Source organism: Eubalaena glacialis, chromosome 1, assembly GCF_028564815.1.
Source record: "Eubalaena glacialis isolate mEubGla1 chromosome 1, mEubGla1.1.hap2.+ XY, whole genome shotgun sequence".
Classification (NCBI taxonomy): domain Eukaryota; kingdom Metazoa; phylum Chordata; class Mammalia; order Artiodactyla; family Balaenidae; genus Eubalaena; species Eubalaena glacialis.
In genome coordinates, this window is record NC_083716.1 from 194,324,867 (window position 1) to 194,341,419 (window position 16,553).

Below are 16,553 nucleotides of genomic sequence, written 5' to 3' on the forward strand. Positions count from 1 at the left end.
CACTGTGTCTTGTTTTCTTCTGTAAAAGCTCTTCTTGTCAGGTTCTAATAGACAAAAAGTAAATTTCATCATTATTTCATTGATAATAAGCAATTCATAGCTTAGAATAATTTTCTCACAAAAGCATGCTTTAGCTACAATGGGTGAGGGATTTTCTTTTCCAGTATTATCAATAACAATTTAAAGTTCACCAAAAATGTGTGAAATAAAAAGACAATTAGTACACAGGATTTTAGCTTGCAAACTAGATGTGTTATCCTCTAGTCGTGAATAGAAAGTAGAATTACTGAGTTGTGGTGTCTTGGTTCTGATGCTTGTAATTCATCTCTCAATATTGACTGTATTGATTTTCTTTTTGGAAAAATAAGGAAACACAGCCCTACATATGGGCAGGGTTATTTTGAAAATAAAATGTTGTTATACCAGTGAAAACATTTTGAAAAGTTAGAAGAACCTAAAAGATTAATCATCATCAGTGGCTCACCTAGTTTAAATAGATTACTATTTAGAAATTAAGAATTAAGTTAGATGCAAGCTCCTAATGAGATGACATCTATTTTTGCTTTTATAATAACAAGTTATCATATGCTTACATGTCTGATTCCTCTACTAGATTCGAAGCTGCATTTCTTCATCTGTATCCCGAGGGCAGAGCACTGAGCAGGTATTTAATAAATGTTCACTGGATGAATAAAACCGGGGAGGATATGAGGAAAGAACATCCTTATAACATCATAGTCTGATTATTACAAATTAGAGAACTAGCTTTCAATCCTGTTTTGGAGACAGGTAAATCTTTTAAACAGGTACCTTGCTCATTGTTTCCTCTTTGCCTCAATGTATGAAATTGGAAGTTTTTTGTTTCTGTAATTTCACCTCTTTTGCTGTTGAGTCGTTACAGTAAAACATTAAGAGGATGTGCTCTTGGTAATATCTTTGTCGATATTAAATGAAGTCTTCATTGCCTAAAAGAATGTACTGTACTGATTTGATTTTAAATGCTTCCATGCATAGCAAAGAGATGAAGACTGGTTTGCCCAGTTTTATCTAGTCATGAGTGCTCCAGAGGAGTGACCTGCTATGGCTAATACTATTACTTTCCTCATAATAATAGATTCAGAACATTAAAAGACTGCTCTTTAATCATTTACTTTTTTTTTAAATAAAGTTTTATTTAATTAAATTAAATTAATTAATTAACTAATTAATTAATTAATTTTGGCTGCGTTGGGTCTTCGTTGCTGCGTGCGGGCTTTTCCCTGGTTGCTGTGAGCAGGGGCTACTCTTCGTTGTGGGGCATGAGCTTCTCATTGCGGTGGCTTCTCTTGTTGCGGAGCACAGGCTCTAGGTGCACAGGCTTCAGTAGTTGTGGCACGTGGACTCAGTAGTTGTGGCTCATGGGCTCTAGAGCGCAGGCTCAGTAGTTGTGGCGCACGGGCTTAGTTGCTCTGCAGCATGTGGGATCTTCCTGGACCAGGGCTCGCACCCGTGTCCCCTGAATTGGCAGGCAGATTCTTAACCACTGCACCATGAGGGAAGCCCTACTTCTTTTAACTACTCACAGTTTGGAAATTAGGCATAGTTGGTATTACATGTTTTTCTATTTTCTGTGGCTCAGTGTTGAATTCTAATGACATGTCTTTGCAAAAGTTTACATGCACGTGTGGACTCTGATATCACTTGTTAGAAAAGGGAAATTTGGCTGTAAATTTTACCTTTTCAGCGCAAGTCATAAATGCTCCTGGAATACATCTTTTTTTTTTTTAACGTCTTTATTGGAGTATAATTGCTTTACAATGGTGTGTTAGTTTATGCTGTATAACAAAGTAAATCAGCTATACGTATACATATATCCCATATCCCCTCCCTCTTGCATCTCCCTCCCACCCTCCCTATCCCACCCCTCTAGGTGGACACAAAGCACCGAGCTGATCTCCCTGTGCTATGCAGCTGCTTCCCACTAGATATCGGTTTTACATTTGGTAGTGTATATATGTCCATGTCACTCTCTCACTTCGTCCCAGCTTCCCCTTCCCCTTCCCTGTGTCCTCAAGTCCATCCTCTACATCTGCGTCTTTGTTCCTGTCCTGCCCCTAGGTTCTTCAGAACCATTTTTGTTTTTTTTTTTAGATTCCATATATGTGTGTTAGCATACGGTATTTGTTTTCCTCTTTCTGACTTACTTCACTCTGTATGACAGACTCTAGGTCCATCCACCTCACTACAAATAACTCAATTTCATTTCTTTTTATGGCTGAGTAATATTCCATTGTATATATGTGCCACATCTTCTTTATCCATTCATCTGTCTATGGACACTTAGGTTTGGAATGCATCTTTTTTGGCTTAGTAATATGATCTGCTCTTTGTATAGTCCTTTACAGTTTTGAAAGTGCTTTCATACATAACTCCTTTGCAAATACCCCAGGAGAGAGGGAGGATAAGTGTTATAGGCATCTTGTTACAACTGCTCTGTAGGTTACTCTGACCTAACTTACCTATAAAATATTTAATTGTCAAATAAAATTAGACTTGACCTAATTATGTTGACATTTCCACACCTCTTACTATTCCCATAAATCTGTGAACCAAGAAAACGCTTGCTGTATCTATGCTAAATTATGTCATTGGGTTTTGAGACCTTGTGTCTCAGGAGATTAGGCTCAGATGAGATGATTGCAATCTTCTTTGCTCGCAGATAGGAAGCTATCTTCATTTATCACAGAGTAACTGAAGAATAACTGAAAGAGTTTGAGATATTTTTTGTCTTTTGTCAAGTCAAGATAGAAATGTCTCTCTTCTGGTGAGGAAAATGTGTAACAGAGAAGGCTGAAGAGAAAGATGTTTATAGCTTGGGTAAATATAATGCTTGTTTATTGTAAGTGTTTTATATATTTATTTTATAGCACAGTCTCTATCCTGAGAGGTCAGGGGAAAGAATGATTCAAATATATATTTATAATCTATGACTTCTTTCTTTGGTGATTATAGTTTGTTGAATTCTGTTTGAGATGGGGCTTAGGTGTAAAAAGAGGGGATAAAATGGAGAGAAGATTCTAGAAAAGAATCAGGTGCCTTTGGGGAGCAATGCATAGTTAGATAGTATACTTAAACCTATTTAAGAAAAAAGGAAAATGACCATAATTTTTTTTTTCTTAACAAAGGAACAATGAAGAAAAATGAACTTCAGTAAGCGAAACTTTTATTTCTTTATAGCTAATATTTGGGGAGAACTTTTTGGTGCCTTATGATATCTTGTACACCCAGTCTTAAAAATGAAATTGTGAAATTGTAGACCCAAGTATCTTATATATCCTTAGGTCTTTTATAAAATAAAATTTATTTTTCCAGTTCTATAAACACTGATAGTTCAAGTCTTTTTTTTTTTTTTTTTATATAGGTCATTCAGATACCACATAGTTGATATCAAATCCTTATCAGACAGTGAAAGTCTATAAAAGGTCCAGGTGTCAAAGCAGATAGTTGCTTTAGGAACTTCTAGACCAGTTAGTAAGGCACAAAAGATTTACTTAGCTAGTGTCTTTCTGAAAAGCTTCAAAGAAATAAGAAAGTACCTTATTAGAGTATAATCAGGTTGGAATAATTCTCTTCAGCTGCCAATCAGTTTTTTATTTTCTTTCACGTAAACCATAATATTAATTCAGCAGGAAGGAAGAGATATTATTCATCTTGTGTAATTTTTTAATTAGTAAAGCTCCACATTTCTTATTGCATATCAGATTTATTAAGTTGTTCACATCTATCCTGAATCTGTTTATTTATAATTGTTTAAACCAATCACATTTATACTGTCTTCAACAGAAGTGCAGATGTGATTAATGTCATACTCCAACCTAAATTTAATGAAAGGGTATATTGTATGATTTCCTAAGAAAACACAAAGAACTTAAAGTATATGTTTTGCCCTCCTAATTCTGAAAAATCTACTGCAGGCACATCATGTCCCTTTTCAGCTTCCAACAACAACACATACCTTCAAAACACCAAAAAGAGTTGCTGAATAACAATTTTGTAGAAAATTTTTATTGTTTTTAATATATCAATCATTTTGGCCCATTATTATTTTATACTGTGAGCTCAATTTAGCAAAATCATGTACAAATTCACCAAAATGTGTATTACACATTAGTAAATAACATATTTGAGAGTGATTATTTGGTTGTACTTGACAGAAAACCAATTAAAACTCAGTTAAGCAAAACAAAATATGTATTGGTTATCATAATTGAAAGTTCTATAGTGATGCTTCAGACATGGCTGAATCCAGGCACTCACTCTCATAGCTTTGTTTTCCACTGAGTTGGATTCATTTTTGGGCAGGAATCCTGAAGACAAAATAGCCACTAGACTTTCAGTCCCCCAGTTAGTCAACTCAAGTGAATAGGGATTGTTTCTTTCTAAATAGTTTTAGAAAAGGGTTGATTTGATTTTCTTTGTTTTAACTTAGTCCAACTTTCCATTCCTGAAATGAATAATTATGACTAGGGTTATGGTGCATTTTTATTGGCCAGTCCTGGACCTAGAATCACCCTCAGGCAAACATAACTACCAGGAAGGAGGAAAGAAGTGCAGGTCTGCAAGGGAAACCCAGGGTGCTATCATGAGAATGTATTTTGTTTTGTCATTGTTTTTGTTTTGGTGAGAGGTGGTGGTGACAGCAAAGCACAATGTATGTATATATTAAATTAAATGAAGAGTGAAATGTGCACCATTATATATAAGTCCCATTGAGCAAAAGAGCGGCAGTTTAAATTGGTATACTAATACTTTGTGATAGAGCAACATAAAGAATGATTGCAAAACCTCGATGCTGAAAATGTTTGATTGCTGAAGAAAGGCCTTGGAACATAACCAATCATACAAAATACTTGTGATCATAGCATTTCTGAGCCTGTCTCATCTGTAAAATAATAATTATTTGGTTAACAGTAGATAACTTTTATACACCTTTTTTGTGCTGAATTATATTGCTATAGGAGGTATTGCAGATTTTATCAAATAGTGTTTGTATAATTTAAGTTAATTATATCCAATTATTGATGATATTGCACTCAATTTAGAATAGAGACAAGGATTAGTAAAACTCTTCTCCCCACCTTTCCTTAACTGTGGGAAATTGGAACACTGTATTACAGCTCGCTGAAATTTGCCTTTAAATACATTACTTCATTTCATAGATATTAACATGAATAAAATTAAACTCCACAGGACTGGAAAAATTAAACTAATGACTTTTTATGTAATCCAAGTTAATGAGTGCTTTCTGGTCTAATTTTTCATTGAGGAATCAACCACAGTTTCTTGATTCCCTTCATTTGAATAGCCTCTATTATGGGACTATTTACAAAAATGCTTAATAAGAGCCTGTATTGAATAGGTGCTCTATTTCCATACACACTGAAATATATTTACACATTTTTACAGTTTTTGGTAGCAATATAAGGTCTTTTAAAAATTAAGTGTGACTTTTAGGGTAGGTGTTTTATACATTTTTCTTTAATTACCTGAATATTTTTTTTTCAAATTTATCTAATTAATTAATTGATTTATTTTTGGCTGCCTTGGGTCTTCGTTTCTGCGCACGGTCTTTGTCTAGTTGCGGCGAGCAGGGGCTACTCTTCGTTGCGGTGCGAGGGCTTTTCACTGCGGTGGCTTCTGTTGTTGCGGAGCCCAGCCTCTAGGCGCACGGGCTCAGTAGCTGTGGCTCGTGGGCTCTAGAGCGCAGGCTCAGTAGTTGTGGCGCACAGGCTTAGTTACTCCGTGGCATGTGGGATCTTCACGGACCAGGGATCGAACCCCTGTCCCTTGCATTGGCAGGCGGATTCTTAAGCACTGTGCCACCAGGGAAGTCCCCTGAATATGTTTTTAATGTATTAAAATACTATATTAAAGAATAGTGATTCATAATTTTCATCTTCTGAGATGAAGGAAGGAAGGAAAAGAGTGGAAAGAAAGAAGGCAGGAAGGAGGGAAGACGTAATGAAAGAAGGAGAGAAGGTACCTAAAAAATGGGGAATACTTGGGAAAAATTCTGTTCCTAAATAACTTCGTGCTGAAATTTGTATTTGCAGTGTTTTAGAAGTAGTCTTAGTGTTAGGAGATAAACTAAATATGATGACTAATTCAAAAAATTAAACCTAATTAAATCTAAAATATATTAGACAAATAAAATTTTAACAATTAACTAAATAAAATTTTTGACACTTTTGATAATGACTTAGTTGCTTTAAAACCTTTGTGTCAATTCATAGCTAAGGTCTTAATTTAAGGATTAGCGACTTAGATGATTCTGTGTTTAAAATATGTAACTGACATTAAGGGAAACTCTAAAATAAAAACCAGTCTTTCCTAATTCAGTGGAGGAGTTGAGGAAATGAATATAGTTATCTGAGAGAAGAGCAATGAAGGCAGGCAGAAGGAATAAAAACTTCAAAGGTCCTGAGACTTAATGTTTGAATCAAAGTCTCAAAAAACCTCATTAAAACATAAAAATAAAAAGCACACCAAAAGGAAAATAAAAATTATAAATTAATTATTTAATAAATTAAACACATAAAAGTTGTACTTCACTTGCAGTTAAAGAAGTACAGGGCTTCCCTGGTGGCGCAGTGGTTGGGAGTCTGCCTGCCAATGCAGGGGACGCGGGTTCGAGCCTTGGTCTGGGAAGATCCCACATGCCGCGGAGCAACTAGGCCCGTGAGCCACAATTGCTGAGCCTGCGCGTCTGGAGCCTGTGCTCCGCAACAAGAGAGGCCGCGATGGTGAGAGGCCCGCGCACCGCGATGAGGAGTGGCCCCCGCTTGCAGCAACTGGAGAGAGCCCTCGCACAGAAACGAAGACCCAACACAGCCATAAATAAAATAAATAAATAAATAAATAATTCAAAAAAAAAAAAAAGTACACATTTCAGAAAAAGAGACAATTTTTTTGACAAATTGTCAAAAGATGAGAAAAAAGATCATTGCTGGAAAGGGTGATTTGAAATTAACATTATCATCTGCCATTGGTGGGAAGTCTATTTTGATATATCTTTCTAGAAAGCGTCTTGGTGGTATGTAAGAAAATACTTCAAAGATCAAATACTTTTTCACCTAGTAATTTAACTTCTAGGAAGCCATAATAAAGGAATAACTTGAGATGAGCACAAATATTTATGTATGAAGATATGTATTGCAGTTCTATTTATAGTATGAAAGTGTGGAACTTTTGAACAATTCATCATAAGTAAAAATAATTGTCTTGAATTACTAGGTCCTTTTTTTTAATGTGCTGGGCACTGTCTGTAGATTATCTCATTTATTTCTTTCTACATTTATGTAATGTATAGTTACTGTTTATTTGTTAATTTCCCTACCACTGTGTTTATAATAGACCAGCTTTTCCTTGGTGGAACTCATCTTTCATCATGTGTAGTAGCCATGTGGCTAAGGAGAACTGACCTTATTGGTATCTCGAATGGCCTAAGCCCATCAGTGATTCTATACCCCAAGTGACTGATTAGGGATGTGTACGTGTGTGTGTGTGTGTGTGTGTGTGTGTGTGTGTGTGTGTGACCTTATTGACTCAATAAGAGTAAATCCCAGAACTTTTGATTACTGATTGAAGGAGAAATGCTTTCTCCTTTAGCTCTCACTCTTGGTTTTGCTCTGGCTTTCTTGCTCTTTCTTTTTCTTTTTCCCCCCTCTTTCCTCCAAACATTGCTGAGATTTCCATCCTTTTCCCTAGTCAGATGTATTTTCCTCTTCAAATTCCTATTGCATTAAAAAGTTACTGTACCCTGGTATGAATTTCACTCTGCCATACATCATTCATTAACTCAAGTAAATTTTTAGTCTGTGGCCAGTTGTCACTCCTTCGAATTCATCTTAGTGCCTATGCTGTGTTTTACATAAAGGCTCTAAATATTTGAGAGGTCAGAGTTTGTGAAGAGTTAATGTTAAAAAGAACAAAGACTTTACCTTAACCTATTTATACTGAAAAATATAATAACCAAAAGTTTCACAGAAAGTTGCTTGGGTTTTCCACTGATTGCAGCAGAAAGAGTGAATGACTTGATAATTGTTCTCCTACTTCTTCTAATTAGGAAAATTTCCTGCTGGTGACAGCTTCAAAGCACTGCTAAAAGTTTCATGTCAAATGTAGAGGAATGAACTAGATTTAATTTGTTTTCAAATTGGTAAATTTAAAATTGATATTAATTCTGAAATAGTTTGTCATGTCTCATCCTCTATCACTTTTCTCTTTACCATTTTGAGAGTGGAGAACTTAAAATGCACATGGAACAAAAAGGAATGATGTCAATTCTTGGTTCAGACTGACATCTCTGAGAATAGGAAAGGCCTGGATCAGGATTGTCTTGGTCTTGCTCTCTTCTTACCTAAATTAAATCCCAAGCACCATTCCCCTCTTACATCTTACAAATATGAATGCCTTGAGTCTATTTCTATTTTGCATTGCCATTTAACAAATATACACAAATTTCTAATTTACTTGTCTCACCTTCTCCCTTTCATGGTCTCTTCAGAGCCACATTTACCACATGGTCGACCTAAAATACATTTTCTTGCACCACTTCCCTGTTTTATCATACTCACGTCACCTTTAGGATAAAATCCAAATTTTAGCATGGCATTCAGGAGGCTTCTTGATATGGCCTTACCTTACTGCAAAAATGTCTTATAAAATAGTTTCATAAGCATTCTATTTTCAAATCATATATACCTGACCACTTGCCTGTCCTTAAAGGTGGCATGTTCTTTCTTATTACTGTACCTTTGCTTATGATGTTCCCTCTGCCAACCAATTTCTTCATTGGACAACTTCTAAACTGATGGTTCACAGGTTCCATCTTCTTAAGGAAGAAGACAAGTAAAAATACCTTTAAACCTGGCTTGTTTGTTTAGGTTGGTTTTGTTGTGTGTGGAATATTTAAAGATACAAGTGTTGCATTAACAAATAGAGGCATCTAGTCATATTGCAATGTTCGTAATGGTTTTCTTAAACTAATACTGTTGGAAAAAAATGAAGGTTTTGGTAAAGAAACAGTTGGCTTCATTTAATTTCATGTAACTCTTCAAATTTCATAATATGTAATAAATGGTGGCAAAACAGTATAAAATTGAGTGTGTTATGTTCATACTGAAATTTTAAGAATCATTCACATTGGAAATCAAGATTTTATATTTTAAAATAAAAATACGTTCAAAAGAGCAGCTCATAAGCATATCTAATTTTTTGCAAGAATATTTAAAGTGCTCTTTAAATGAACAAATCTAATCATATCAGACAGTGGAATAATACATCCACTTCAGAGTATATGTCACTTTCCTGCAAGAAGAAAGATAGAAGTAGGCACAAGTTCATTCTTGTTTTTTGATGTGGGTATTTTTGTGCTCTTCTTTATGCTGTCACATTGCATAAAATATTCTAGGTTGAGAAGTATTTTCCACAGTAAGAATGGATTTCAGTCAATCTGAGATAGAAATAAAAGCTGTGGGGATAAGTTGAGTTAACCATTTTAAGGTAAATATTTACTTTGCTATACTGTTTGGAATGGGATTTTTTTTTAACAGTTTTTTTTTTTTTAAAACAAAGTTACTTATGTTATCTTGGGTGATTTCTTTCTTATTTCATTCCATTAGACCAACATTTGCACAAAATAAATAAGGAAATAACCATTACGCTAAAAAAGAACTAATTTTGTCTCCTTTTTTCTCCCCCTTCCCCAAGCAGACAAAAGAGAAAAAATGATCTGGTTAATCACTTTGGAAATCATGGCACAGTTTCATGGCTACCTTTTAGCTGTGCCATGTTTGAAATTTCCTGTCCAGGATGAACAGATCTATATCTAAAGCTGGAAGTAGGTGATAATGCAGCCTTTACATTTTGAGGAAAGATAAGATGAATTGTCTCATTTATATATACCCTAGGAGTCAATGCTAAGAGAATACCATACATATGATTTAATAAATAACAGCATCATTGGGTAGATAAACAATTTTTTCACTAACATTATAAAACATCTATAAATGGCCTTAAAATATACCCTGCTCATATTTTAATTCAGATTTTACAATCGTTGCTTTCTCTGCTAGATGCTATTGATGATCTGCCTATAATCCCACTCCCTTGGCATCTCCCAAATAAGCTTTTTTTACTTGAATTATGTGCCTCTGGGGCCTCCTAAACTAAGATCCCTTCTTTCTTTATCTCTAAAGTTATGATAGAAAATGAAAAAGAATATGGTGAACAAATAGATAAACAGGCTTCTAAAGAAAATTGTGGCTAAGTTAGAAAAAGATAGTTTCAGAATATTCAGATGGCTCAGATACAAACAAAGAGTCAGAAATAAAGTATTTGAGATCCGTCTTTAGTCTATAATTTGAGAAAGTCAAGAATACAGGTCTGGCTTTACCAATGGTCTGTATCAGAGTTATGGAGGGAGACACAACAAAAGAGTTAGATATGTTTTTGTACTTGTGTTCCTCCTCCCCCTCAAAAAAAAAAAAAAGCATATTTTTGCTGTTTTGGCAAGAAGAAATACTATGAATTTTTTTTGCTGCTGTTGAATTTATGTCAGAGGTCCATTTGAAATGATGGAATTAAGGGAAGGCATAATTTGTGCTGTTGCATCTGGAAGGACTTTTTCCTTTTGTGTGTTGGGATAAAAATGTAAGAATCTTAACTAGCTGCTGTGTCTGTTCTAGTTACAGCATGAGAATAAATAGAAGGGTGAGCTACCTAAATGTTTCTCCATAGCAGGTGAAGTGGAATGAAAGTTAACATAGATCAGTGCTTTCTAAAATTCTGTTTCACCTTCTTAATCCGGGACAGAGTATGCGCTTGGTTAGTCTAATTAGCTAATAAGTGAAGGAGACAGCTGGGCCTAGTTGTCCTACAGCCTGAGGGAGAAAGGGGGTATATGGTCAACCAGCCATCACTGTTCTTTAATAGTAACATATCCATGAGTTAAAACATTTAACTCATTATCTAGCAATCCTACTATTTGCCCTTATCTAACAATCTGTTACTCTACCTTTTCAAAAAAATGACATGCTTTACCATTGTTTTCCTGTTACTGGGTAACTTTCTTGAACTTTCACAAGAAACATAATTGGAATTTTAGAATATGCATTGTAATATCTAAATTAAAATACACATAAATACAATTATTGATTAATTCTAAGTCCAATTTTAATTTTATTTTTAGTTATGTGTAATTTCATCTGATATACACAAGAGAGAAAGTAATTGAAGGCAAGTTCAGATGGGAACTGTATGATTGAAAGTCAAGTGTCTGCATATTCCTTCAACTATATTTGAACATACCTACCCAGGTAAGAATAAGTGATTGCTTGTTTATATACTTATACCATTTGGAAAAAAGATTTGAAGCTATAAAAAAGTTTTTACTTTGTACTGATTATTTAAAAAGATAGTTTTATTATATGAAATGGTAAAATACATAAAAGCAAAATAAAATTGAAATCGTGAATGAGTCTGTTTTCTAAAAACAACTTCTGTTACCTGTTTGTTCTATAGCATTTGATTTTTGCTTTGTTGTTTTTTTCCTTTAAACAACATTAGGCTAATATACGTATTCTTTGTTGAATTTCTTTATTATTTTTATAACAAATCTATTTTGTTCTATTTGAGAATATGAATTAATGCTTTATATTTTTCATTGTTATCTGTTAATATAAACATAAGTGATTAAAAAATTTTTTAGATTGGGTTTATTACTCAGAGAATATCCTTATGGATAAATTTACATATATATATTTATATATACATACATATACATAGTGCTCATTTTGCATGCTAAATGTTCCTAAAATTAGCATCACTGGTTCAATGGCTATAATATTTTAAAGGCTTTTTATTCTTATTGCTGAATTTACCTCCAGAAGGTGATAATGAGTTATAGACCCGTTGACTTATATTTTTTCATTCAAAAATTTTCCCTAACAAAACCGAGTTTCCCTAACAAACCTAGTCACTTGGGCAGGTGAACATTTAAATGGACGGCCAATTGGAGTAAAGATACAGAGCTGAGAAAGCCAGGGGATATTCGGGAAATTGGAAGCATAGGGTAGATATAGCAGAGTAGTGGCAAATAGGTTCTTGTGATTTGGATTCCTATACTATGGCATTTATATTTCATCATTATGTGATGAGGGACAGTTGCAGGGGAATAAGATGATCCATGTTTTATTCTAAGCAGCTTAATCTGGAAGTGATTTGTGTGTTAGACTAATGAAGAGAGAGCAAACCCAAAAGGAGGGAGAATAATTTGTAGGCTTTTCTGTTTTATTTTTATCAACAGCTGTTTAAACACTTGCTATTTGCCAGGCACTATGGTAGGAACTGTAGAAAAAAAGATGAAGAAGACATAATCCTCACTCTTGAGGCTCTTATAGTATAGTGGGTGAGACATGCATGGCAAACAAAGGAATATAATACACCATGACAGCGTAACAATTGAATCATATTCAAGGTAAGATTAACTGGTAACTAGTTATATTGAGATGCAGGTACTGGGTTATCAACTGAGGTGATTTTCCCAAAGACATCAAGTCTGATCAAGGTTACACTAGAAGCAGTGTTTCTAAACTTTGCAAGAATTCAAACAGGAATCAATGAAACTTTAGGGCGAAAGTAGTGTAAATGAAAAACAAAGCAGTGGTTGAAGTGGTGGGAGGTTAAGGAGAGGGTCTTTTAGGCAAGAGTGGCATGTTGGTGGCATTACAGATATGGGGAAAAAACCAGCAAAAGTAGGATTTTTGTCATGGTAGAATAATAGGTTTAGTTTTGCTTTGCTCTCTCACTGCTTTTTGCTCATACATTTGCTGGAGCACTCATAGCATTTTGAAATTTCATTGCAATTCCTTACGTAATTGAGAATCCATTTATTTACTATGAAAAGTGGTATGAGTTTCCTTAAAAGTACAAATATGATAAGAGTAAAAATAAGTTACATCAAACAAAACATATGAAATAAAGACCTGATTTTATTCATAGCCACTGTATATATAATTTAGCTTTAGCCTTTCCAGCAATCACAAAAGTGGATATATGTTCTTGCCCTAAGAGCTTAAATAAATTTATTATAGACGTCTTAGTGTGATGGACAGGAAAATTGTCCTTACCACTTAGAGGTGCCTTAAATTTTGCATTGTTGGAAGGAAAGGGAACTTTGTTAACACATAGTTATAAGTAGGTAAGTTTGTGGAAGTTAAGAATCCAACTTCTCCAGAAAGTCTTTCCTGATTTTTGGAACCGGGACCAGGTCTTTCTCCCTTATATTATGTACCTTAACACTGTTTACATTCCTTGGTCATATCATGCATTGTGGTTTTGTCTATCATTTCCTGAGACTATGATTCTTGAGGATTGGGTCGTCATTTATCATTACAGATATAAATTGAAATCTAAATAAAACTCACCACAATGTTGGTTTCATAGATACTCCACAAATATTTCTTAAATGCAAAATTTAATCCATTTCCATGGCTTGTTTTAATCATTGCTGTCCTAGTCTAGATGTTTTTGTGAGTTCCGTATTAGGTTTCTATTGCTGTATGATAAATCACTTCAAAACTTAGCCACTTAAAACAGTGCTTATATATTATCTCACAGTTTTCTGTGGGCTACAAATCTGGGTACAGTTTAGCTGATGCCTCTGGCTGTAGGTCCCTTGTGATGTTGCAGTCAAGCTGCCCACTGCAGCTGCAGTCCTTTCAGAGCTCAACTAGGGCTGAAGGGTCCACTTCCAGACTCAGCCATGGAGGGCCTCTCTCTATAGGGCTGCCTCACCCATTATGGAAACCACATTCCTTTATAATCAAATCTAGGAAGTGTCATCCCATTTGTGGTGAGTTGAATGATGGCCTCCAAATAGATATGTTCAAGTCCTAACCTGTGTTTCTTGTGAATGTGACATTATTTGGAAAAAGAGTAAAGACTTACAAAGGTAGATGTAATTAAATTAAGGATCTTGAGTGCGAACATCCTGGATTAACTAGATGAGCCTTAAATCCAGTAACATGTGTCCTTATGAGGCATACACAAAGGAGACGTTCCTGTGAGGACGGGGCAAGGACTGGTGTGATGCAACCACAAGTCAAGGATCACCTGGTGCCACCAGGCCCTGAAAAGGCAGGAATAAAATCTCCCTTAGAGCCTTCAGAGGAAGTGTAGTCTTTCTGACACCTTGATTTCAAACTTCCGGCCTCCAAAGCTATGAGAGAATAAACTTCTGTTGTTTTAAGTCACCTAGTTTGTGGTAGTTTCTTATGGAAGCCACAAGAAACTAATATACCACCCCTTCTGCAGTCTTCTATATTTTAGAATGAGTCCTACGTCCAGCCAGCATCTAAGAGGAGGGGGTCACAAAAGGGTATGAATATCAGGAGGCAGAGATCTTTGGAAGCCATCTGAGAGTCTGTCTATTCTATCAGATTTCTGAATGCCTCCATTTGCTTGATCTTTGTTTGACACATCTGTGTAGATGGACCAAACTCTACAGGCCAGACATTAGACTCATTATCTCACATTCTTAAAAATCATGATCTTTTAAAAAAAAAAAAAAAAATCATGATCTTTCTCTGTTTTTCCCACCTCTCTAATTAGAATTACTGCTCATTTTGGATAATCAAATTGGAAAACTTAGAGTTAATTTGAATTTCGACTTTTTTCTTAATATTTATAGCCCTTAATTGATTAACCAGTCTTTTTCATTCTGTTTCTTAAATTTTTATCATCTATCCCTTTCTTTTCAATCTCTCTCCTACTGTTTGTGGGCTTCTATTATGTCTTTCTAGAAGTAGCAGTATAGCCCCTAAATGGTCTGTCTGTTTGTGAGCTTTTTTTCCTTCAAACCTTTCCCTGCAAAGTGGCTTTTGAAAACTCAAATGGAGTTACATAATTCCCATTATTATTAACATTCTCAAGAAAAAGTTCTAGTTTGTGATCTAGCTCTTGACTTCCTAAAAGCCAAACTGTATCTTTAATCATTCCTTAATATAGATCTATAAAATTGTATAAAACTTTCCAGATATATTATGTTCTTTATTTTTGCTTGCCTTTGTCTGGGATTCTCTTTTTCCAGGATTCAGATAGATGTTTGTTTTTATATCCAAAGCACCCAGCAGAATGTCTAATATAATGGCCATAACAGAATAGGTTTTCATCTGTCGTAAACTAAAGTTAAAGATGAAAGAGATGAAGGATGAAGAGAGGAGAAGAGGCCTGAAACATCAGTAAAAGGGCTAAACGTACAGACTCATCTAAGATGGAAACAAATGAAAGAAAAAGGAAAACTATGGACTAGTGATGGAGCAAGACTAGATAGTTTAAGTGTAGGATAAAGGCAAAGGTATGTTCAGAAGTAGAAGAAGAAGTAGAAGGTCAAGAAAGTGTGACAAAAAGAGAAAGTTCTAAGTGAAGTTTAGATTTTAATGAGGCTATGATGTGTTTTTAAGCTTTTAGGAGTGTTAAAAGGTACATCTCTTCACAGACATTACAGTATATTAGGCGGGAAGTGTATGGAATGATGCAGTTAGTTGTTCAAGATAGTGAGGAGTAGAATAAATAGATAACAAAAATGTGATGCAGTGTTAAGAAAGTAGCAGAAAGGAAATAGAAGTATCATTTCTTTTGCCCCCTTTGGTTGTAATAAGTAAGACTAATGGCACTCTTGTCTGAAGAGAGCCTCTAGGGAAATCCCTCAGTGGAGAGCAAATTCAAATCCTATTCAGGAGATGTATTCTGTTTGATCAGCATTTAAATACCAAAGGAAATAATCTTTAAGCCATTCGAAGAGATTGAAGAAAGACGTTTTGCTTTCCCTGACCTTTGGTTGTACGTTAAAAATTTATATTCAGTACATCTGTATGTGTAAACCAAACTGCTATTCTAATAAGTAATGATATTCAAATTAATCTTTATCTGTATAATGTTAATATTAATTTTCATTTAACGAAGAGATTTAAAGGAAAAAATGTTTTGAATATTAATGCAATATGTAATTGTAATGAATGGTTTATTCATATATTAATTGCTATTTGAATGAAATAGTGAAAACTGGGAAAGTAGTTTTTAATCAAGTATGTTAGTCTCTATGTTGCAAAGTGGTAAACTATGGGCTTTTTAGTGTAAACTAATTATTCATGCTATGAGGGTATTATATATTATATCAAAGCCTTCAATTATTTAGAGGTAACATTCTGGGTTTTTTTTTGACCTCCGAAGGTTTCCTAAGAGGTAACATTCTTTATAAAATGATTTACTTTGCTTTTAGAGCATGATTTTACATTGAGAAAATTTAGTTTAGTGAAAAATAAAAAAATCTTTAAAAAGGATATTTTTTACACATGAAGACAGAAATAAATGAGGGAAAAGTATAGGATTTACATAATTATGTGCACTGAATGAAGAGAGAAGGAAATTGGTAAATCGTGAGTTTTGAATTGCATAGTTCATCAGCTCAGTGGCCTGACAATCTAAACTGGAAACTTTTTGATCAAGTGACT

General features: G+C 34.5%; 1 protein-coding gene across 3 annotated transcripts in view; it reads left to right on the plus strand.

Moving 5' to 3' along the window:
- GULP1 (GULP PTB domain containing engulfment adaptor 1) overlaps positions 1–16,553 on the plus strand; it is a 258,080-nt gene that overhangs the window by 79,165 nt on the left and 162,362 nt on the right. For 2 of the 3 annotated variants that reach the window (XM_061203132.1, XM_061203115.1), the window contains exon 2: positions 11,231–11,357. The gene's annotated coding sequence lies outside the window, so the exon portion shown is untranslated. Of the gene's footprint in view, positions 1–9,827; positions 9,881–11,230; positions 11,358–16,553 lie in introns of those variants that run through there. The other variant, XM_061203123.1, reaches the window with a different exon arrangement.